This window comes from Eleutherodactylus coqui, chromosome 13 (genome assembly GCF_035609145.1).
Source record: "Eleutherodactylus coqui strain aEleCoq1 chromosome 13, aEleCoq1.hap1, whole genome shotgun sequence".
In the NCBI taxonomy this organism is placed as follows: Eukaryota; Metazoa; Chordata; class Amphibia; order Anura; family Eleutherodactylidae; genus Eleutherodactylus; species Eleutherodactylus coqui.
Window position 1 is genome coordinate 77,361,322 of NC_089849.1, and position 21,288 is coordinate 77,382,609.

At 40.6% G+C, this 21,288-nt stretch overlaps 28 non-coding genes across 28 annotated transcripts; all 28 read left to right on the plus strand.

The window, feature by feature from the left end:
* The first annotated feature begins 658 nt into the window (after positions 1–658).
* On the plus strand, positions 659–740 carry TRNAL-UAG (transfer RNA leucine (anticodon UAG)). The gene has a single exon. It is a non-coding gene; the product is annotated as a tRNA-Leu (tRNA).
* A 477-nt stretch (positions 741–1,217) lies between these two features.
* Positions 1,218–1,299, plus strand: TRNAL-UAG (transfer RNA leucine (anticodon UAG)). Its single transcript has one exon. It is a non-coding gene; the product is annotated as a tRNA-Leu (tRNA).
* A 477-nt stretch (positions 1,300–1,776) lies between these two features.
* TRNAL-UAG (transfer RNA leucine (anticodon UAG)) lies at positions 1,777–1,858 on the plus strand. Its single transcript has one exon. It is a non-coding gene; the product is annotated as a tRNA-Leu (tRNA).
* Positions 1,859–2,335: 477 nt separating this feature from the next.
* TRNAL-UAG (transfer RNA leucine (anticodon UAG)) lies at positions 2,336–2,417 on the plus strand. Its single transcript has one exon. It is a non-coding gene; the product is annotated as a tRNA-Leu (tRNA).
* Positions 2,418–3,995: 1,578 nt separating this feature from the next.
* TRNAL-UAG (transfer RNA leucine (anticodon UAG)) lies at positions 3,996–4,077 on the plus strand. Its single transcript has one exon. It is a non-coding gene; the product is annotated as a tRNA-Leu (tRNA).
* Positions 4,078–4,554: 477 nt separating this feature from the next.
* TRNAL-UAG (transfer RNA leucine (anticodon UAG)) lies at positions 4,555–4,636 on the plus strand. The gene has a single exon. It is a non-coding gene; the product is annotated as a tRNA-Leu (tRNA).
* Positions 4,637–5,113: 477 nt separating this feature from the next.
* On the plus strand, positions 5,114–5,195 carry TRNAL-UAG (transfer RNA leucine (anticodon UAG)). The gene has a single exon. It is a non-coding gene; the product is annotated as a tRNA-Leu (tRNA).
* Positions 5,196–6,231: 1,036 nt separating this feature from the next.
* On the plus strand, positions 6,232–6,313 carry TRNAL-UAG (transfer RNA leucine (anticodon UAG)). Its single transcript has one exon. It is a non-coding gene; the product is annotated as a tRNA-Leu (tRNA).
* A 477-nt stretch (positions 6,314–6,790) lies between these two features.
* Positions 6,791–6,872, plus strand: TRNAL-UAG (transfer RNA leucine (anticodon UAG)). The gene has a single exon. It is a non-coding gene; the product is annotated as a tRNA-Leu (tRNA).
* A 477-nt stretch (positions 6,873–7,349) lies between these two features.
* Positions 7,350–7,431, plus strand: TRNAL-UAG (transfer RNA leucine (anticodon UAG)). Its single transcript has one exon. It is a non-coding gene; the product is annotated as a tRNA-Leu (tRNA).
* Positions 7,432–8,467: 1,036 nt separating this feature from the next.
* On the plus strand, positions 8,468–8,549 carry TRNAL-UAG (transfer RNA leucine (anticodon UAG)). The gene has a single exon. It is a non-coding gene; the product is annotated as a tRNA-Leu (tRNA).
* Positions 8,550–9,584: 1,035 nt separating this feature from the next.
* TRNAL-UAG (transfer RNA leucine (anticodon UAG)) lies at positions 9,585–9,666 on the plus strand. The gene has a single exon. It is a non-coding gene; the product is annotated as a tRNA-Leu (tRNA).
* Positions 9,667–10,143: 477 nt separating this feature from the next.
* On the plus strand, positions 10,144–10,225 carry TRNAL-UAG (transfer RNA leucine (anticodon UAG)). Its single transcript has one exon. It is a non-coding gene; the product is annotated as a tRNA-Leu (tRNA).
* Positions 10,226–10,702: 477 nt separating this feature from the next.
* TRNAL-UAG (transfer RNA leucine (anticodon UAG)) lies at positions 10,703–10,784 on the plus strand. Its single transcript has one exon. It is a non-coding gene; the product is annotated as a tRNA-Leu (tRNA).
* A 1,036-nt stretch (positions 10,785–11,820) lies between these two features.
* TRNAL-UAG (transfer RNA leucine (anticodon UAG)) lies at positions 11,821–11,902 on the plus strand. The gene has a single exon. It is a non-coding gene; the product is annotated as a tRNA-Leu (tRNA).
* Positions 11,903–13,497: 1,595 nt separating this feature from the next.
* On the plus strand, positions 13,498–13,579 carry TRNAL-UAG (transfer RNA leucine (anticodon UAG)). The gene has a single exon. It is a non-coding gene; the product is annotated as a tRNA-Leu (tRNA).
* Positions 13,580–14,056: 477 nt separating this feature from the next.
* TRNAL-UAG (transfer RNA leucine (anticodon UAG)) lies at positions 14,057–14,138 on the plus strand. The gene has a single exon. It is a non-coding gene; the product is annotated as a tRNA-Leu (tRNA).
* Positions 14,139–15,174: 1,036 nt separating this feature from the next.
* Positions 15,175–15,256, plus strand: TRNAL-UAG (transfer RNA leucine (anticodon UAG)). The gene has a single exon. It is a non-coding gene; the product is annotated as a tRNA-Leu (tRNA).
* Positions 15,257–15,733: 477 nt separating this feature from the next.
* Positions 15,734–15,815, plus strand: TRNAL-UAG (transfer RNA leucine (anticodon UAG)). Its single transcript has one exon. It is a non-coding gene; the product is annotated as a tRNA-Leu (tRNA).
* A 477-nt stretch (positions 15,816–16,292) lies between these two features.
* Positions 16,293–16,374, plus strand: TRNAL-UAG (transfer RNA leucine (anticodon UAG)). Its single transcript has one exon. It is a non-coding gene; the product is annotated as a tRNA-Leu (tRNA).
* Positions 16,375–16,850: 476 nt separating this feature from the next.
* On the plus strand, positions 16,851–16,932 carry TRNAL-UAG (transfer RNA leucine (anticodon UAG)). Its single transcript has one exon. It is a non-coding gene; the product is annotated as a tRNA-Leu (tRNA).
* A 477-nt stretch (positions 16,933–17,409) lies between these two features.
* Positions 17,410–17,491, plus strand: TRNAL-UAG (transfer RNA leucine (anticodon UAG)). Its single transcript has one exon. It is a non-coding gene; the product is annotated as a tRNA-Leu (tRNA).
* A 477-nt stretch (positions 17,492–17,968) lies between these two features.
* On the plus strand, positions 17,969–18,050 carry TRNAL-UAG (transfer RNA leucine (anticodon UAG)). Its single transcript has one exon. It is a non-coding gene; the product is annotated as a tRNA-Leu (tRNA).
* Positions 18,051–18,526: 476 nt separating this feature from the next.
* TRNAL-UAG (transfer RNA leucine (anticodon UAG)) lies at positions 18,527–18,608 on the plus strand. The gene has a single exon. It is a non-coding gene; the product is annotated as a tRNA-Leu (tRNA).
* A 477-nt stretch (positions 18,609–19,085) lies between these two features.
* Positions 19,086–19,167, plus strand: TRNAL-UAG (transfer RNA leucine (anticodon UAG)). Its single transcript has one exon. It is a non-coding gene; the product is annotated as a tRNA-Leu (tRNA).
* Positions 19,168–19,644: 477 nt separating this feature from the next.
* On the plus strand, positions 19,645–19,726 carry TRNAL-UAG (transfer RNA leucine (anticodon UAG)). Its single transcript has one exon. It is a non-coding gene; the product is annotated as a tRNA-Leu (tRNA).
* Positions 19,727–20,202: 476 nt separating this feature from the next.
* On the plus strand, positions 20,203–20,284 carry TRNAL-UAG (transfer RNA leucine (anticodon UAG)). Its single transcript has one exon. It is a non-coding gene; the product is annotated as a tRNA-Leu (tRNA).
* Positions 20,285–20,761: 477 nt separating this feature from the next.
* Positions 20,762–20,843, plus strand: TRNAL-UAG (transfer RNA leucine (anticodon UAG)). The gene has a single exon. It is a non-coding gene; the product is annotated as a tRNA-Leu (tRNA).
* Positions 20,844–21,288: the final 445 nt, after the last annotated feature.

Genomic DNA, 21,288 nt, shown 5'->3' on the forward strand with positions numbered 1-21,288 from the left:
TCTTTTTAAATCAAATTCAGGAAAAGGATTTCTTGCCAGGAGAAATGTTCTTTATGAAATCTCTTGGTCATTTTGATCCAAATGTACCTACTTTTTCATGGTCGCATGGCCGAGCGGTCTAAGGCGCTGGATTTAGGCTCCAGTCTCTTTGGAGGCGTGGGTTCGAGTCCCACTGCTGCCAGTTTTCAACTTTGAAAGCTCTCCAGTTGCTTTCTGAACATTTTAGTGGTCAGAAGAAGTTGCTTTTGATGATACTCAGAAATGGACTTCTTGGCCTTTTCTGAAACTGAACAAACTGTATGAGAAAAGGCTTTTGATAATATTCCCGAGATGTTATGGCACAGATTAAGCTACCCTGATGCGCTAGCTAAGTAGACATTAGGTGTACTCCACGATCTTACACTTCAAAGCCTTCAATAGCCTAGAAACATCTGAAAAAGCAGTAGTGCGGTAATACTGTTGAACTCACTTGCGTTTGCTTCCTTTCTAACTGGAGGAATGCATTTTCAGCCTTCTGCTGCTATCATTAAATATTCAGCTCGAATGCAGCAACAATTCTTCTTTTTAAATCAAATTCAGGAAAAGGATTTCTTGCCAGGAGAAATGTTCTTTATGAAATCTCTTGGTCATTTTGATCCAAATGTATCTACTTTTTCATGGTAGCATGGCCGAGCGGTCTAAGGCGCTGGATTTAGGCTCCAGTCTCTTTGGAGGCGTGGGTTCGAATCCCACTGCTGTCAGTTTTCAACTTTGAAAGCTCTCAAGTTGCTTTCTGAACATTTTAGTGGTCAGAAGAAGTTGCTTTTGATGATGCTCAGAAATGGACTTCTTGGCCTTTTCTGAAACTGAACAAACTGTATGAGAAAAGGCTTTTGATAATATTCCCGAGATGTTATGGCACAGATTAAGCTACCCTGATGCGCTAGCTAAGTAGACATTAGGCGTACTCCACGATCTTACACTTCAAAGCCTTCAATAGCCTAGAAACATCTGAAAAAGCAGTAGTGCGGTAATACTGTTGAACTCACTTGCGTTTGCTTCCTTTCTAACTGGAGGAATGCATTTTCAGCCTTCTGCTGCTATCATTAAATATTCAGCTCGAATGCAGCAACAATTCTTCTTTTTAAATCAAATTCAGGAAAAGGATTTCTTGCCAGGAGAAATGTTCTTTATGAAATCTCTTGGTCATTTTGATCCAAATGTATCTACTTTTTCATGGTAGCATGGCCGAGCGGTCTAAGGCGCTGGATTTAGGCTCCAGTCTCTTTGGAGGCGTGGGTTCGAATCCCACTGCTGTCAGTTTTCAACTTTGAAAGCTCTCAAGTTGCTTTCTGAACATTTTAGTGGTCAGAAGAAGTTGCTTTTGATGATGCTCAGAAATGGACTTCTTGGCCTTTTCTGAAACTGAACAAACTGTATGAGAAAAGGCTTTTGATAATATTCCCGAGATGTTATGGCACAGATTAAGCTACCCTGATGCGCTAGCTAAGTAGACATTAGGCGTACTCCACGATCTTACACTTCAAAGCCTTCAATAGCCTAGAAACATCTGAAAAAGCAGTAGTGCGGTAATACTGTTGAACTCACTTGCGTTTGCTTCCTTTCTAACTGGAGGAATGCATTTTCAGCCTTCTGCTGCTATCATTAAATATTCAGCTCGAATGCAGCAACAATTCTTCTTTTTAAATCAAATTCAGGAAAAGGATTTCTTGCCAGGAGAAATGTTCTTTATGAAATCTCTTGGTCATTTTGATCCAAATGTATCTACTTTTTCATGGTAGCATGGCCGAGCGGTCTAAGGCGCTGGATTTAGGCTCCAGTCTCTTTGGAGGCGTGGGTTCGAATCCCACTGCTGTCAGTTTTCAACTTTGAAAGCTCTCAAGTTGCTTTCTGAACATTTTAGTGGTCAGAAGAAGTTGCTTTTGATGATGCTCAGAAATGGACTTCTTGGCCTTTTCTGAAACTGAACAAACTGTATGAGAAAAGGCTTTTGATAATATTCCCGAGATGTTATGGCACAGATTAAGCTACCCTGATGCGCTAGCTAAGTAGACATTAGGCGTACTCCACGATCTTACACTTCAAAGCCTTCAATAGCCTAGAAACATCTGAAAAAGCAGTAGTGCGGTAATACTGTTGAACTCACTTGCGTTTGCTTCCTTTCTAACTGGAGGAATGCATTTTCAGCCTTCTGCTGCTATCATTAAATATTCAGCTCGAATGCAGCAACAATTCTTCTTTTTAAATCAAATTCAGGAAAAGGATTTCTTGCCAGGAGAAATGTTCTTTATGAAATCTCTTGGTCATTTTGATCCAAATGTATCTACTTTTTCATGGTAGCATGGCCGAGCGGTCTAAGGCGCTGGATTTAGGCTCCAGTCTCTTTGGAGGCGTGGGTTCGAATCCCACTGCTGCCAGTTTTCAACTTTGAAAGCTCTCAAGTTGCTTTCTGAACATTTTAGTGGTCAGAAGAAGTTGCTTTTGATGATGCTCAGAAATGGACTTCTTGGCCTTTTCTGAAACTGAACAAACTGTATGAGAAAAGGCTTTTGATAATATTCCCGAGATGTTATGGCACAGATTAAGCTACCCTGATGCGCTAGCTAAGTAGACATTAGGCGTACTCCACGATCTTACACTTCAAAGCCTTCAATAGCCTAGAAACATCTGAAAAAGCAGTAGTGCGGTAATACTGTTGAACTCACTTGCGTTTGCTTCCTTTCTAACTGGAGGAATGCATTTTCAGCCTTCTGCTGCTATCATTAAATATTCAGCTCGAATGCAGCAACAATTCTTCTTTTTAAATCAAATTCAGGAAAAGGATTTCTTGCCAGGAGAAATGTTCTTTATGAAATCTCTTGGTCATTTTGATCCAAATGTATCTACTTTTTCATGGTCGCATGGCCGAGCGGTCTAAGGCGCTGGATTTAGGCTCCAGTCTCTTTGGAGGCGTGGGTTCGAATCCCACTGCTGCCAGTTTTCAACTTTGAAAGCTCTCCAGTTGCTTTCTGAACAAGTTGCTTTTGATGATGCTCAGAAATGGACTTCTTGGCCTTTTCTGAAACTGAACAAACTGTATGAGAAAAGGCTTTTGATAATATTCCCGAGATGTTATGGCACAGATTAAGCTACCCTGATGCGCTAGCTAAGTAAACATTAGGCGTACTCCACGATCTTACACTTCAAAGCCTTCAATAGCCTAGAAACATCTGAAAAAGCAGTAGTGCGGTAATACTGTTGAACTCACTTGCGTTTGCTTCCTTTCTAACTGGAGGAATGCATTTTCAGCCTTCTGCTGCTATCATTAAATATTCAGCTCGAATGCAGCAACAATTCTTCTTTTTAAATCAAATTCAGGAAAAGGATTTCTTGCCAGGAGAAATGTTCTTTATGAAATCTCTTGGTCATTTTGATCCAAATGTACCTACTTTTTCATGGTCGCATGGCCGAGCGGTCTAAGGCGCTGGATTTAGGCTCCAGTCTCTTTGGAGGCGTGGGTTCGAGTCCCACTGCTGCCAGTTTTCAACTTTGAAAGCTCTCCAGTTGCTTTCTGAACATTTTAGTGGTCAGAAGAAGTTGCTTTTGATGATACTCAGAAATGGACTTCTTGGCCTTTTCTGAAACTGAACAAACTGTATGAGAAAAGGCTTTTGATAATATTCCCGAGATGTTATGGCACAGATTAAGCTACCCTGATGCGCTAGCTAAGTAGACATTAGGTGTACTCCACGATCTTACACTTCAAAGCCTTCAATAGCCTAGAAACATCTGAAAAAGCAGTAGTGCGGTAATACTGTTGAACTCACTTGCGTTTGCTTCCTTTCTAACTGGAGGAATGCATTTTCAGCCTTCTGCTGCTATCATTAAATATTCAGCTCGAATGCAGCAACAATTCTTCTTTTTAAATCAAATTCAGGAAAAGGATTTCTTGCCAGGAGAAATGTTCTTTATGAAATCTCTTGGTCATTTTGATCCAAATGTATCTACTTTTTCATGGTAGCATGGCCGAGCGGTCTAAGGCGCTGGATTTAGGCTCCAGTCTCTTTGGAGGCGTGGGTTCGAATCCCACTGCTGTCAGTTTTCAACTTTGAAAGCTCTCAAGTTGCTTTCTGAACATTTTAGTGGTCAGAAGAAGTTGCTTTTGATGATGCTCAGAAATGGACTTCTTGGCCTTTTCTGAAACTGAACAAACTGTATGAGAAAAGGCTTTTGATAATATTCCCGAGATGTTATGGCACAGATTAAGCTACCCTGATGCGCTAGCTAAGTAGACATTAGGCGTACTCCACGATCTTACACTTCAAAGCCTTCAATAGCCTAGAAACATCTGAAAAAGCAGTAGTGCGGTAATACTGTTGAACTCACTTGCGTTTGCTTCCTTTCTAACTGGAGGAATGCATTTTCAGCCTTCTGCTGCTATCATTAAATATTCAGCTCGAATGCAGCAACAATTCTTCTTTTTAAATCAAATTCAGGAAAAGGATTTCTTGCCAGGAGAAATGTTCTTTATGAAATCTCTTGGTCATTTTGATCCAAATGTATCTACTTTTTCATGGTAGCATGGCCGAGCGGTCTAAGGCGCTGGATTTAGGCTCCAGTCTCTTTGGAGGCGTGGGTTCGAATCCCACTGCTGTCAGTTTTCAACTTTGAAAGCTCTCAAGTTGCTTTCTGAACATTTTAGTGGTCAGAAGAAGTTGCTTTTGATGATGCTCAGAAATGGACTTCTTGGCCTTTTCTGAAACTGAACAAACTGTATGAGAAAAGGCTTTTGATAATATTCCCGAGATGTTATGGCACAGATTAAGCTACCCTGATGCGCTAGCTAAGTAGACATTAGGCGTACTCCACGATCTTACACTTCAAAGCCTTCAATAGCCTAGAAACATCTGAAAAAGCAGTAGTGCGGTAATACTGTTGAACTCACTTGCGTTTGCTTCCTTTCTAACTGGAGGAATGCATTTTCAGCCTTCTGCTGCTATCATTAAATATTCAGCTCGAATGCAGCAACAATTCTTCTTTTTAAATCAAATTCAGGAAAAGGATTTCTTGCCAGGAGAAATGTTCTTTATGAAATCTCTTGGTCATTTTGATCCAAATGTATCTACTTTTTCATGGTAGCATGGCCGAGCGGTCTAAGGCGCTGGATTTAGGCTCCAGTCTCTTTGGAGGCGTGGGTTCGAATCCCACTGCTGTCAGTTTTCAACTTTGAAAGCTCTCAAGTTGCTTTCTGAACATTTTAGTGGTCAGAAGAAGTTGCTTTTGATGATGCTCAGAAATGGACTTCTTGGCCTTTTCTGAAACTGAACAAACTGTATGAGAAAAGGCTTTTGATAATATTCCCGAGATGTTATGGCACAGATTAAGCTACCCTGATGCGCTAGCTAAGTAGACATTAGGCGTACTCCACGATCTTACACTTCAAAGCCTTCAATAGCCTAGAAACATCTGAAAAAGCAGTAGTGCGGTAATACTGTTGAACTCACTTGCGTTTGCTTCCTTTCTAACTGGAGGAATGCATTTTCAGCCTTCTGCTGCTATCATTAAATATTCAGCTCGAATGCAGCAACAATTCTTCTTTTTAAATCAAATTCAGGAAAAGGATTTCTTGCCAGGAGAAATGTTCTTTATGAAATCTCTTGGTCATTTTGATCCAAATGTACCTACTTTTTCATGGTCGCATGGCCGAGCGGTCTAAGGCGCTGGATTTAGGCTCCAGTCTCTTTGGAGGCGTGGTTTCGAATCCCACTGCTGCCAGTTTTCAACTTTGAAAGCTCTCCAGTTGCTTTCTGAACATTTTAGTGGTCAGAAGAAGTTGCTTTTGATGATACTCAGAAATGGACTTCTTGGCCTTTTCTGAAACTGAACAAACTGTATGAGAAAAGGCTTTTGATAATATTCCCGAGATGTTATGGCACAGATTAAGCTACCCTGATGCGCTAGCTAAGTAGACATTAGGTGTACTCCACGATCTTACACTTCAAAGCCTTCAATAGCCTAGAAACATCTGAAAAAGCAGTAGTGCGGTAATACTGTTGAACTCACTTGCGTTTGCTTCCTTTCTAACTGGAGGAATGCATTTTCAGCCTTCTGCTGCTATCATTAAATATTCAGCTCGAATGCAGCAACAATTCTTCTTTTTAAATCAAATTCAGGAAAAGGATTTCTTGCCAGGAGAAATGTTCTTTATGAAATCTCTTGGTCATTTTGATCCAAATGTATCAACTTTTTCATGGTAGCATGGCCGAGCGGTCTAAGGCGCTGGATTTAGGCTCCAGTCTCTTTGGAGGCGTGGGTTCGAATCCCACTGCTGTCAGTTTTCAACTTTGAAAGCTCTCAAGTTGCTTTCTGAACATTTTAGTGGTCAGAAGAAGTTGCTTTTGATGATGCTCAGAAATGGACTTCTTGGCCTTTTCTGAAACTGAACAAACTGTATGAGAAAAGGCTTTTGATAATATTCCCAAGATGTTATGGCACAGATTAAGCTACCCTGATGCGCTAGCTAAGTAGACATTAGGCGTACTCCACGATCTTACACTTCAAAGCCTTCAATAGCCTAGAAACATCTGAAAAAGCAGTAGTGCGGTAATACTGTTGAACTCACTTGCGTTTGCTTCCTTTCTAACTGGAGGAATGCATTTTCAGCCTTCTGCTGCTATCATTAAATATTCAGCTCGAATGCAGCAACAATTCTTCTTTTTAAATCAAATTCAGGAAAAGGATTTCTTGCCAGGAGAAATGTTCTTTATGAAATCTCTTGGTCATTTTGATCCAAATGTAACTACTTTTTCATGGTAGCATGGCCGAGCGGTCTAAGGCGCTGGATTTAGGCTCCAGTCTCTTTGGAGGCGTGGGTTCGAATCCCACTGCTGTCAGTTTTCAACTTTGAAAGCTCTCAAGTTGCTTTCTGAACATTTTAGTGGTCAGAAGAAGTTGCTTTTGATGATGCTCAGAAATGGACTTCTTGGCCTTTTCTGAAACTGAACAAACTGTATGAGAAAAGGCTTTTGATAATATTCCCGAGATGTTATGGCACAGGTTAAGCTACCCTGATGCGCTAGCTAAGTAGACATTAGGCGTACTCCACGATCTTACACTTCAAAGCCTTCAATAGCCTAGAAACATCTGAAAAAGCAGTAGTGCGGTAATACTGTTGAACTCACTTGCGTTTGCTTCCTTTCTAACTGGAGGAATGCATTTTCAGCCTTCTGCTGCTATCATTAAATATTCAGCTCGAATGCAGCAACAATTCTTCTTTTTAAATCAAATTCAGGAAAAGGATTTCTTGCCAGGAGAAATGTTCTTTATGAAATCTCTTGGTCATTTTGATCCAAATGTATCTACTTTTTCATGGTAGCATGGCCGAGCGGTCTAAGGCGCTGGATTTAGGCTCCAGTCTCTTTGGAGGCGTGGGTTCGAATCCCACTGCTGCCAGTTTTCAACTTTGAAAGCTCTCAAGTTGCTTTCTGAACATTTTAGTGGTCAGAAGAAGTTGCTTTTGATGATGCTCAGAAATGGACTTCTTGGCCTTTTCTGAAACTGAACAAACTGTATGAGAAAAGGCTTTTGATAATATTCCCAAGATGTTATGGCACAGATTAAGCTACCCTGATGCGCTAGCTAAGTAGACATTAGGCGTACTCCACGATCTTACACTTCAAAGCCTTCAATAGCCTAGAAACATCTGAAAAAGCAGTAGTGCGGTAATACTGTTGAACTCACTTGCGTTTGCTTCCTTTCTAACTGGAGGAATGCATTTTCAGCCTTCTGCTGCTATCATTAAATATTCAGCTCGAATGCAGCAACAATTCTTCTTTTTAAATCAAATTCAGGAAAAGGATTTCTTGCCAGGAGAAATGTTCTTTATGAAATCTCTTGGTCATTTTGATCCAAATGTATCTACTTTTTCATGGTAGCATGGTCGAGCGGTCTAAGGCGCTGGATTTAGGCTCCAGTCTCTTTGGAGGCGTGGGTTCGAATCCCACTGCTGCCAGTTTTCAACTTTGAAAGCTCTCAAGTTGCTTTCTGAACATTTTAGTGGTCAGAAGAAGTTGCTTTTGATGATGCTCAGAAATGGACTTCTTGGCCTTTTCTGAAACTGAACAAACTGTATGAGAAAAGGCTTTTGATAATATTCCCGAGATGTTATGGCACAGATTAAGCTACCCTGATGCGCTAGCTAAGTAGACATTAGGCGTACTCCACGATCTTACACTTCAAAGCCTACAATAGCCTAGAAACATCTGAAAAAGAAGTAGTGCGGTAATACTGTTGAACTCACTTGTGTTTGCTTCCTTTCTAACTGGAGGAATGCATTTTCAGCCTTCTGCTGCTATCATTAAATATTCAGCTCGAATGCAGCAACAATTCTTCTTTTTAAATCAAATTCAGGAAAAGGATTTCTTGCCAGGAGAAATGTTCTTTATGAAATCTCTTGGTCATTTTGATCCAAATGTATCTACTTTTTCATGGTAGCATGGCCGAGCGGTCTAAGGCGCTGGATTTAGGCTCCAGTCTCTTTGGAGGCGTGGGTTCGAATCCCACTGCTGCCAGTTTTCAACTTTAAAAGCTCTCAAGTTGCTTTCTGAACATTTTAGTGGTCAGAAGAAGTTGCTTTTGATGATGCTCAGAAATGGACTTCTTGGCCTTTTCTGAAACTGAACAAACTGTATGAGAAAAGGCTTTTGATAATATTCCCGAGATGTTATGGCACAGATTAAGCTACCCTGATGCGCTAGCTAAGTAGACATTAGGCGTACTCCACGATCTTACACTTCAAAGCCTTCAATAGCCTAGAAACATCTGAAAAAGCAGTAGTGCGGTAATACTGTTGAACTCACTTGCGTTTGCTTCCTTTCTAACTGGAGGAATGCATTTTCAGCCTTCTGCTGCTATCATTAAATATTCAGCTCGAATGCAGCAACAATTCTTCTTTTTAAATCAAATTCAGGAAAAGGATTTCTTGCCAGGAGAAATGTTCTTTATGAAATCTCTTGGTCATTTTGATCCAAATGTATCTACTTTTTCATGGTAGCATGGCCGAGCGGTCTAAGGCGCTGGATTTAGGCTCTAGTCTCTTTGGAGGCGTGGGTTCGAATCCCACTGCTGCCAGTTTTCAACTTTGAAAGCTCTCAAGTTGCTTTCTGAACATTTTAGTGGTCAGAAGAAGTTGCTTTTGATGATGCTCAGAAATGGACTTCTTGGCCTTTTCTGAAACTGAACAAACTGTATGAGAAAAGGCTTTTGATAATATTCCCAAGATGTTATGGACAGATTAAGCTACCCTGATGCGCTAGCTAAGTAGACATTAGGCGTACTCCACGATCATACACTTCAAAGCCTTCAATAGCCTAGAAACATCTGAAAAAGCAGTAGTGCGGTAATACTGTTGAACTCACTTGCGTTTGCTTCCTTTCTAACTGGAGGAATGCATTTTCAGCCTTCTGCTGCTATCATTAAATATTCAGCTCGAATGCAGCAACAATTCTTCTTTTTAAATCAAATTCAGGAAAAGGATTTCTTGCCAGGAGAAATGTTCTTTATGAAATCTCTTGGTCATTTTGATCCAAATGTATCTACTTTTTCATGGTAGCATGGCCGAGCGGTCTAAGGCGCTGGATTTAGGCTCCAGTCTCTTTGGAGGCGTGGGTTCGAATCCCACTGCTGCCAGTTTTCAACTTTGAAAGCTCTCAAGTTGCTTTCTGAACATTTTAGTGGTCAGAAGAAGTTGCTTTTGATGATGCTCAGAAATGGACTTCTTGGCCTTTTCTGAAACTGAACAAACTGTATGAGAAAAGGCTTTTGATAATATTCCCGAGATGTTATGGCACAGATTAAGCTACCCTGATGCGCTAGCTAAGTAGACATTAGGCGTACTCCACGATCTTACACTTCAAAGCCTACAATAGCCTAGAAACATCTGAAAAAGAAGTAGTGCGGTAATACTGTTGAACTCACTTGTGTTTGCTTCCTTTCTAACTGGAGGAATGCATTTTCAGCCTTCTGCTGCTATCATTAAATATTCAGCTCGAATGCAGCAACAATTCTTCTTTTTAAATCAAATTCAGGAAAAGGATTTCTTGCCAGGAGAAATGTTCTTTATGAAATCTCTTGGTCATTTTGATCCAAATGTATCTACTTTTTCATGGTAGCATGGCCGAGCGGTCTAAGGCGCTGGATTTAGGCTCCAGTCTCTTTGGAGGCGTGGGTTCGAATCCCACTGCTGCCAGTTTTCAACTTTAAAAGCTCTCAAGTTGCTTTCTGAACATTTTAGTGGTCAGAAGAAGTTGCTTTTGATGATGCTCAGAAATGGACTTCTTGGCCTTTTCTGAAACTGAACAAACTGTATGAGAAAAGGCTTTTGATAATATTCCCGAGATGTTATGGCACAGATTAAGCTACCCTGATGCGCTAGCTAAGTAGACATTAGGCGTACTCCACGATCTTACACTTCAAAGCCTTCAATAGCCTAGAAACATCTGAAAAAGCAGTAGTGCGGTAATACTGTTGAACTCACTTGCGTTTGCTTCCTTTCTAACTGGAGGAATGCATTTTCAGCCTTCTGCTGCTATCATTAAATATTCAGCTCGAATGCAGCAACAATTCTTCTTTTTAAATCAAATTCAGGAAAAGGATTTCTTGCCAGGAGAAATGTTCTTTATGAAATCTCTTGGTCATTTTGATCCAAATGTATCTACTTTTTCATGGTAGCATGGCCGAGCGGTCTAAGGCGCTGGATTTAGGCTCCAGTCTCTTTGGAGGCGTGGGTTCGAATCCCACTGCTGCCAGTTTTCAACTTTGAAAGCTCTCAAGTTGCTTTCTGAACATTTTAGTGGTCAGAAGAAGTTGCTTTTGATGATGCTCAGAAATGGACTTCTTGGCCTTTTCTGAAACTGAACAAACTGTATGAGAAAAGGCTTTTGATAATATTCCCAAGATGTTATGGCACAGATTAAGCTACCCTGATGCGCTAGCTAAGTAGACATTAGGCGTACTCCACGATCTTACACTTCAAAGCCTTCAATAGCCTAGAAACATCTGAAAAAGCAGTAGTGCGGTAATACTGTTGAACTCACTTGCGTTTGCTTCCTTTCTAACTGGAGGAATGCATTTTCAGCCTTCTGCTGCTATCATTAAATATTCAGCTCGAATGCAGCAACAATTCTTCTTTTTAAATCAAATTCAGGAAAAGGATTTCTTGCCAGGAGAAATGTTCTTTATGAAATCTCTTGGTCATTTTGATCCAAATGTATCTACTTTTTCATGGTAGCATGGCCGAGCGGTCTAAGGCGCTGGATTTAGGCTCCAGTCTCTTTGGAGGCGTGGGTTCGAAACCCACTGCTGCCAGTTTTCAACTTTGAAAGCTCTCAAGTTGCTTTCTGAACATTTTAGTGGTCAGAAGAAGTTGCTTTTGATGATGCTCAGAAATGGACTTCTTGGCCTTTTCTGAAACTGAACAAACTGTATGAGAAAAGGCTTTTGATAATATTCCCGAGATGTTATGGCACAGATTAAGCTACCCTGATGCGCTAGCTAAGTAGACATTAGGCGTACTCCACGATCTTACACTTCAAAGCCTTCAATAGCCTAGAAACATCTGAAAAAGCAGTAGTGCGGTAATACTGTTGAACTCACTTGCGTTTGCTTCCTTTCTAACTGGAGGAATGCATTTTCAGCCTTCTGCTGCTATCATTAAATATTCAGCTCGAATGCAGCAACAATTCTTCTTTTTAAATCAAATTCAGGAAAAGGATTTCTTGCCAGGAGAAATGTTCTTTATGAAATCTCTTGGTCATTTTGATCCAAATGTATCTACTTTTTCATGGTAGCATGGCCGAGCGGTCTAAGGCGCTGGATTTAGGCTCCAGTCTCTTTGGAGGCGTGGGTTCGAATCCCACTGCTGCCAGTTTTCAACTTTGAAAGCTCTCAAGTTGCTTTCTGAACATTTTAGTGGTCAGAAGAAGTTGCTTTTGATGATGCTCAGAAATGGACTTCTTGGCCTTTTCTGAAACTGAACAAACTGTATGAGAAAAGGCTTTTGATAATATTCCCAAGATGTTATGGCACAGATTAAGCTACCCTGATGCGCTAGCTAAGTAGACATTAGGCGTACTCCACGATCTTACACTTCAAAGCCTTCAATAGCCTAGAAACATCTGAAAAAGCAGTAGTGCGGTAATACTGTTGAACTCACTTGCGTTTGCTTCCTTTCTAACTGGAGGAATGCATTTTCAGCCTTCTGCTGCTATCATTAAATATTCAGCTCGAATGCAGCAACAATTCTTCTTTTTAAATCAAATTCAGGAAAAGGATTTCTTGCCAGGAGAAATGTTCTTTATGAAATCTCTTGGTCATTTTGATCCAAATGTATCTACTTTTTCATGGTAGCATGGTCGAGCGGTCTAAGGCGCTGGATTTAGGCTCCAGTCTCTTTGGAGGCGTGGGTTCGAATCCCACTGCTGCCAGTTTTCAACTTTGAAAGCTCTCAAGTTGCTTTCTGAACATTTTAGTGGTCAGAAGAAGTTGCTTTTGATGATGCTCAGAAATGGACTTCTTGGCCTTTTCTGAAACTGAACAAACTGTATGAGAAAAGGCTTTTGATAATATTCCCGAGATGTTATGGCACAGATTAAGCTACCCTGATGCGCTAGCTAAGTAGACATTAGGCGTACTCCACGATCTTACACTTCAAAGCCTACAATAGCCTAGAAACATCTGAAAAAGAAGTAGTGCGGTAATACTGTTGAACTCACTTGTGTTTGCTTCCTTTCTAACTGGAGGAATGCATTTTCAGCCTTCTGCTGCTATCATTAAATATTCAGCTCGAATGCAGCAACAATTCTTCTTTTTAAATCAAATTCAGGAAAAGGATTTCTTGCCAGGAGAAATGTTCTTTATGAAATCTCTTGGTCATTTTGATCCAAATGTATCTACTTTTTCATGGTAGCATGGCCGAGCGGTCTAAGGCGCTGGATTTAGGCTCCAGTCTCTTTGGAGGCGTGGGTTCGAAACCCACTGCTGCCAGTTTTCAACTTTGAAAGCTCTCAAGTTGCTTTCTGAACATTTTAGTGGTCAGAAGAAGTTGCTTTTGATGATGCTCAGAAATGGACTTCTTGGCCTTTTCTGAAACTGAACAAACTGTATGAGAAAAGGCTTTTGATAATATTCCCGAGATGTTATGGCACAGATTAAGCTACCCTGATGCGCTAGCTAAGTAGACATTAGGCGTACTCCACGATCTTACACTTCAAAGCCTTCAATAGCCTAGAAACATCTGAAAAAGCAGTAGTGCGGTAATACTGTTGAACTCACTTGCGTTTGCTTCCTTTCTAACTGGAGGAATGCATTTTCAGCCTTCTGCTGCTATCATTAAATATTCAGCTCGAATGCAGCAACAATTCTTCTTTTTAAATCAAATTCAGGAAAAGGATTTCTTGCCAGGAGAAATGTTCTTTATGAAATCTCTTGGTCATTTTGATCCAAATGTATCTACTTTTTCATGGTAGCATGGCCGAGCGGTCTAAGGCGCTGGATTTAGGCTCCAGTCTCTTTGGAGGCGTGGGTTCGAATCCCACTGCTGCCAGTTTTCAACTTTGAAAGCTCTCAAGTTGCTTTCTGAACATTTTAGTGGTCAGAAGAAGTTGCTTTTGATGATGCTCAGAAATGGACTTCTTGGCCTTTTCTGAAACTGAACAAACTGTATGAGAAAAGGCTTTTGATAATATTCCCAAGATGTTATGGCACAGATTAAGCTACCCTGATGCGCTAGCTAAGTAGACATTAGGCGTACTCCACGATCTTACACTTCAAAGCCTTCAATAGCCTAGAAACATCTGAAAAAGCAGTAGTGCGGTAATACTGTTGAACTCACTTGCGTTTGCTTCCTTTCTAACTGGAGGAATGCATTTTCAGCCTTCTGCTGCTATCATTAAATATTCAGCTCGAATGCAGCAACAATTCTTCTTTTTAAATCAAATTCAGGAAAAGGATTTCTTGCCAGGAGAAATGTTCTTTATGAAATCTCTTGGTCATTTTGATCCAAATGTATCTACTTTTTCATGGTAGCATGGCCGAGCGGTCTAAGGCGCTGGATTTAGGCTCCAGTCTCTTTGGAGGCGTGGGTTCGAATCCCACTGCTGCCAGTTTTCAACTTTGAAAGCTCTCAAGTTGCTTTCTGAACATTTTAGTGGTCAGAAGAAGTTGCTTTTGATGATGCTCAGAAATGGACTTCTTGGCCTTTTCTGAAACTGAACAAACTGTATGAGAAAAGGCTTTTGATAATATTCCCAAGATGTTATGGCACAGATTAAGCTACCCTGATGCGCTAGCTAAGTAGACATTAGGCGTACTCCACGATCTTACACTTCAAAGCCTTCAATAGCCTAGAAACATCTGAAAAAGCAGTAGTGCGGTAATACTGTTGAACTCACTTGCGTTTGCTTCCTTTCTAACTGGAGGAATGCATTTTCAGCCTTCTGCTGCTATCATTAAATATTCAGCTCGAATGCAGCAACAATTCTTCTTTTTAAATCAAATTCAGGAAAAGGATTTCTTGCCAGGAGAAATGTTCTTTATGAAATCTCTTGGTCATTTTGATCCAAATGTATCTACTTTTTCATGGTAGCATGGTCGAGCGGTCTAAGGCGCTGGATTTAGGCTCCAGTCTCTTTGGAGGCGTGGGTTCGAATCCCACTGCTGCCAGTTTTCAACTTTGAAAGCTCTCAAGTTGCTTTCTGAACATTTTAGTGGTCAGAAGAAGTTGCTTTTGATGATGCTCAGAAATGGACTTCTTGGCCTTTTCTGAAACTGAACAAACTGTATGAGAAAAGGCTTTTGATAATATTCCCGAGATGTTATGGCACAGATTAAGCTACCCTGATGCGCTAGCTAAGTAGACATTAGGCGTACTCCACGATCTTACACTTCAAAGCCTACAATAGCCTAGAAACATCTGAAAAAGAAGTAGTGCGGTAATACTGTTGAACTCACTTGTGTTTGCTTCCTTTCTAACTGGAGGAATGCATTTTCAGCCTTCTGCTGCTATCATTAAATATTCAGCTCGAATGCAGCAACAATTCTTCTTTTTAAATCAAATTCAGGAAAAGGATTTCTTGCCAGGAGAAATGTTCTTTATGAAATCTCTTGGTCATTTTGATCCAAATGTATCTACTTTTTCATGGTAGCATGGCCGAGCGGTCTAAGGCGCTGGATTTAGGCTCCAGTCTCTTTGGAGGCGTGGGTTCGAATCCCACTGCTGCCAGTTTTCAACTTTAAAAGCTCTCAAGTTGCTTTCTGAACATTTTAGTGGTCAGAAGAAGTTGCTTTTGATGATGCTCAGAAATGGACTTCTTGGCCTTTTCTGAAACTGAACAAACTGTATGAGAAAAGGCTTTTGATAATATTCCCGAGATGTTATGGCACAGATTAAGCTACCCTGATGCGCTAGCTAAGTAGACATTAGGCGTACTCCACGATCTTACACTTCAAAGCCTTCAATAGCCTAGAAACATCTGAAAAAGCAGTAGTGCGGTAATACTGTTGAACTCACTTGCGTTTGCTTCCTTTCTAACTGGAGGAATGCATTTTCAGCCTTCTGCTGCTATCATTAAATATTCAGCTCGAATGCAGCAACAATTCTTCTTTTTAAATCAAATTCAGGAAAAGGATTTCTTGCCAGGAGAAATGTTCTTTATGAAATCTCTTGGTCATTTTGATCCAAATGTATCTACTTTTTCATGGTAGCATGGCCGAGCGGTCTAAGGCGCTGGATTTAGGCTCCAGTCTCTTTGGAGGCGTGGGTTCGAATCCCACTGCTGCCAGTTTTCAACTTTGAAAGCTCTCAAGTTGCTTTCTGAACATTTTAGTGGTCAGAAGAAATTGCTTTTGATGATGCTCAGAAATGGACTTCTTGGCCTTTAATGAAACTGAACAAACTGTATGAGAAAAGGCTTTTGATGATATTCCCAAGATGTTTTGGCACAGATTAAGCTACCCTGATGCGCTAGCTAAGTAGACATTAGGCGTACTCCACGATCTTGCACTTCAAAGCCTTCAATAGCCTAGGAACATCTGAAAAAGCAGTAGTGCGGTAATACTGTTGAACTCACTTGCGTTTGCTTCCTTTCTAACTGGAGGAATGCATTTTCAGCCTTCTGCTGCTATCATTAAATATTCAGCTCGAATGCAGCAATAATTCTTCTTTTTAAATCAAATACTGGAAAAGGACTTCTTGCCAGGAGAAATGTTCTTTATGAAATCTCTTGGTCATTTTGATCCAAATGTATCTACTTTTTCATGGTAGCATGGCCGAGCGGTCTAAGGCGCTGGATTTAGGCTCCAGTCTCTTTGGAGGCGTGGGTTCGAATCCCACTGCTGCCAGTTTTCGACTTTGAAAGCTCTCAAGTTGCTTTCTGAACATTTTAGTGGTCAGAAGAAGTTGCTTTTGATGATGCTCAGAAATGGACTTCTTGGCCTTTTCTGAAACTGAACAAACTGTATGAGAAAAGGCTTTTGATAATATTCCCAAGATGTTATGGCACAGATTAAGCTACCCTGATGCGCTAGCTAAGTAGACATTAGGCGTACTCCACGATCTTACACTTCAAAGCCTTCAATAGCCTAGAAACATCTGAAAAAGCAGTAGTGCGGTAATACTGTTGAACTCACTTGCGTTTGCTTCCTTTCTAACTGGAGGAATGCATTTTCAGCCTTCTGCTACCATCATTAAATATTCAGCTCGAATGCAGCAACAATTCTTCTTTTTAAATCAAATTCAGGAAAAGGATTTCTTGCCAGGAGAAATGTTCTTTATGAAATCTCTTGGTCATTTTGATCGAAATGTAATATTTTTTCATGGTAGCATGGCCGAGCGGTCTAAGGCGCTGGATTTAGGCTCCAGTCTCTTTGGAGGCGTGGGTTCGAATCCCACTGCTGCCAGTTTTCAACTTTGAAAGCTCTCAAGTTGCTTTCTGAACATTTTAGTGGTCAGAAGAAGTTGCTTTTGATGATGCTCAGAAATGGACTTCTTGGCCTTTTCTGAAACTGAACAAACTGTATGAGAAAAGGCTTTTGATAATATTCCCAAGATGTTATGGCACAGATTAAGCTACCCTGATGCGCTAGCTAAGTAGACATTAGGCGTACTCCACGATCTTACACTTCAAAGCCTTCAATAGCCTAGAAACATCTGAAAAAGCAGTAGTGCGGTAATACTGTTGAACTCACTTGCGTTTGCGTCCTTTCTAACTGGAGGAATGCATTTTCAGCCTTCTGCTGCCATCATTAAATATTCAGCTCGAATGCAGCAACAATTCTTCTTTTTAAATCAAATTCAGGAAAAGGATTTCTTGGTAGGAGAAATGTTCTTTATGAAATCTCTTGGTCATTTTGATCCAAATGTTTCTACTTTTTCATGGTAGCATGGCCGAGCGGTCTAAGGCGCTGGATTTAGGCTCCAGTCTCTTTGGAGGCGTGGGTTCGAATCCCACTGCTGCCAGTTTTCAACTTTGAAAGCTCTCAAGTTGCTTTCTGAACATTTTAGTGGTCAGAAGAAGTTGCTTTTGATGATGCTCAGAAATGGACTTCTTGGCCTTTTCTGAAACTGAACAAACTGTATGAGAAAAGGCTTTTGATAATATTCCCAAGATGTTATGGCACAGATTAAGCTACCCTGATGCGCTAGCTAAGTAGACATTAGGCGTACTCCACGATCTTACACTTCAAAGCCTTCAATAGCCTAGAAACATCTGAAAAAGCAGTAGTGCGGTAATACTGTTGAACTCACTTGCGTTTGCTTCCTTTCTAACTGGAGGAATGCATTTTCAGCCTTCTGCTGCCATCATTAAATATTCAGCTCGAATGCAGCAACAATTCTTCTTTTTAAATCAAATTCAGGAAAAGGATTTCTTGCCAGGAGAAATGTTCTTTATGAAATCTCTTGGTCATTTTGATCCAAATGTATCTACTTTTTCATGGTAGCATGGCCGAGCGGTCTAAGGCGCTGGATTTAGGCTCCAGTCTCTTTGGAGGCGTGGGTTCGAATCCCACTGCTGCCAGTTTTCAACTTTGAAAGCTCTCAAGTTGCTTTCTGAACATTTTAGTGGTCAGAAGAAATTGCTTTTGATGATGCTCAGAAATGGACTTCTTGGCCTTTAATGAAACTGAACAAACTGTATGAGAAAAGGCTTTTGATGATATTCCCAAGATGTTTTGGCACAGATTAAGCTACCCTGATGCGCTAGCTAAGTAGACATTAGGCGTACTCCACGATCTTGCACTTCAAAGCCTTCAATAGCCTAGGAACATCTGAAAAAGCAGTAGTGCGGTAATACTGTTGAACTCACTTGCGTTTGCTTCCTTTCTAACTGGAGGAATGCATTTTCAGCCTTCTGCTACCATCATTAAATATTCAGCTCGAATGCAGCAACAATTCTTCTTTTTAAATCAAATTCAGGAAAAGGATTTCTTGCCAGGAGAAATGTTCTTTATGAAATCTCTTGGTCATTTTGATCGAAATGTAATATTTTTTCATGGTAGCATGGCCGAGCGGTCTAAGGCGCTGGATTTAGGCTCCAGTCTCTTTGGAGGCGTGGGTTCGAATCCCACTGCTGCCAGTTTTCAACTTTGAAAGCTCTCAAGTTGCTTTCTGAACATTTTAGTGGTCAGAAGAAGTTGCTTTTGATGATGCTCAGAAATGGACTTCTTGGCCTTTTCTGAAACTGAACAAACTGTATGAGAAAAGGCTTTTGATAATATTCCCAAGATGTTATGGCACAGATTAAGCTACCCTGATGCGCTAGCTAAGTAGACATTAGGCGTACTCCACGATCTTACACTTCAAAGCCTTCAATAGCCTAGAAACATCTGAAAAAGCAGTAGTGCGGTAATACTGTTGAACTCACTTGCGTTTGCTTCCTTTCTAACTGGAGGAATGCATTTTCAGCCTTCTGCTGCCATCATTAAATATTCAGCTCGAATGCAGCAACAATTCTTCTTTTTAAATCAAATTCAGGAAAAGGATTTCTTGCCAGGAGAAATGTTCTTTATGAAATCTCTTGGTCATTTTGATCCAAATGTATCTACTTTTTCATGGTAGCATGGCCGAGCGGTCTAAGGCGCTGGATTTAGGCTCCAGTCTCTTTGGAGGCGTGGGTTCGAATCCCACTGCTGCCAGTTTTCAACTTTGAAAGCTCTCAAGTTGCTTTCTGAACATTTTAGTGGTCAGAAGAAATTGCTTTTGATGATGCTCAGAAATGGACTTCTTGGCCTTTAATGAAACTGAACAAACTGTATGAGAAAAGGCTTTTGATGATATTCCCAAGATGTTTTGGCACAGATTAAGCTACCCTGATGCGCTAGCTAAGTAGACATTAGGCGTACTCCACGATCTTGCACTTCAAAGCCTTCAATAGCCTAGGAACATCTGAAAAAGCAGTAGTGCGGTAATACTGTTGAACTCACTTGCGTTTGCTTCCTTTCTAACTGGAGGAATGCATTTTCAGCCTTCTGCTGCTATCATTAAATATTCAGCTCGAATGCAGCAATAATTCTTCTTTTTAAATCAAATACTGGAAAAGGACTTCTTGCCAGGAGAAATGTTCTTTATGAAATCTCTTGGTCATTTTGATCCAAATGTATCTACTTTTTCATGGTAGCATGGCCGAGCGGTCTAAGGCGCTGGATTTAGGCTCCAGTCTCTTTGGAGGCGTGGGTTCGAATCCCACTGCTGCCAGTTTTCGACTTTGAAAGCTCTCAAGTTGCTTTCTGAACATTTTAGTGGTCAGAAGAAGTTGCTTTTGATGATGCTCAGAAATGGACTTCTTGGCCTTTTCTGAAACTGAACAAACTGTATGAGAAAAGGCTTTTGATAATATTCCCAAGATGTTATGGCACAGATTAAGCTACCCTGATGCGCTAGCTAAGTAGACATTAGGCGTACTCCACGATCTTACACTTCAAAGCCTTCAATAGCCTAGAAACATCTGAAAAAGCAGTAGTGCGGTAATACTGTTGAACTCACTTGCGTTTGCTTCCTTTCTAACTGGAGGAATGCATTTTCAGCCTTCTGCTACCATCATTAAATATTCAGCTCGAATGCAGCAACAATTCTTCTTTTTAAATCAAATTCAGGAAAAGGATTTCTTGCCAGGAGAAATGTTCTTTATGAAATCTCTTGGTCATTTTGATCGAAATGTAATATTTTTTCATGGTAGCATGGCCGAGCGGTCTAAGGCGCTGGATTTAGGCTCCAGTCTCTTTGGAGGCGTGGGTTCGAATCCCACTGCTGCCAGTTTTCAACTTTGAAAGCTCTCAAGTTGCTTTCTGAACATTTTAGTGGTCAGAAGAAGTTGCTTTTGATGATGCTCAGAAATGGACTTCTTGGCCTTTTCTGAAACTGAACAAACTGTATGAGAAAAGGCTTTTGATAATATTCCCAAGATGTTATGGCACAGATTAAGCTACCCTGATGCGCTAGCTAAGTAGACATTAGGCGTACTCCACGATCTTACACTTCAAAGCCTTCAATAGCCTAGAAACATCTGAAAAAGCAGTAGTGCGGTAATACTGTTGAACTCACTTGCGTTTGCGTCCTTTCTAACTGGAGGAATGCATTTTCAGCCTTCTGCTGCCATCATTAAATATTCAGCTCGAATGCAGCAACAATTCTTCTTTTTAAATCAAATTCAGGAAAAGGATTTCTTGGTAGGAGAAATGTTGTTTATGAAATCTCTTGGTCATTTTGATCCAAATGTTTCTACTTTTTCATGGTAGCATGGCCGAGCGGTCTAAGGCGCTGGATTTAGGCTCCAGTCTCTTTGGAGGCGTGGGTTCGAATCCCACTGCTGCCAGTTTTCAACTTTGAAAGCTCTCAAGTTGCTTTCTGAACATTTTAGTGGTCAGAAGAAGTTGCTTTTGATGATGCTCAGAAATGGACTTCTTGGCCTTTTCTGAAACTGAACAAACTGTATGAGAAAAGGCTTTTGATAATATTCCCAAGATGTTATGGCACAGATTAAGCTACCCTGATGCGCTAGCTAAGTAGACATTAGGCGTACTCCACTATCTTACACTTCAAAGCCTTCAATAGCCTAGAAACATCTGAAAAAGCAGTAGTGCGGTAATACTGTTGAACTCACTTGCGTTTGCTTCCTTTCTAACTGGAGGAATGCATTTTCAGCCTTCTGCTGCCATCATTAAATATTCAGCTCGAATGCAGCAACAATTCTTCTTTTTAAATCAAATTCAGGAAAAGGATTTCTTGCCAGGAGAAATGTTCTTTATGAAATCTCTTGG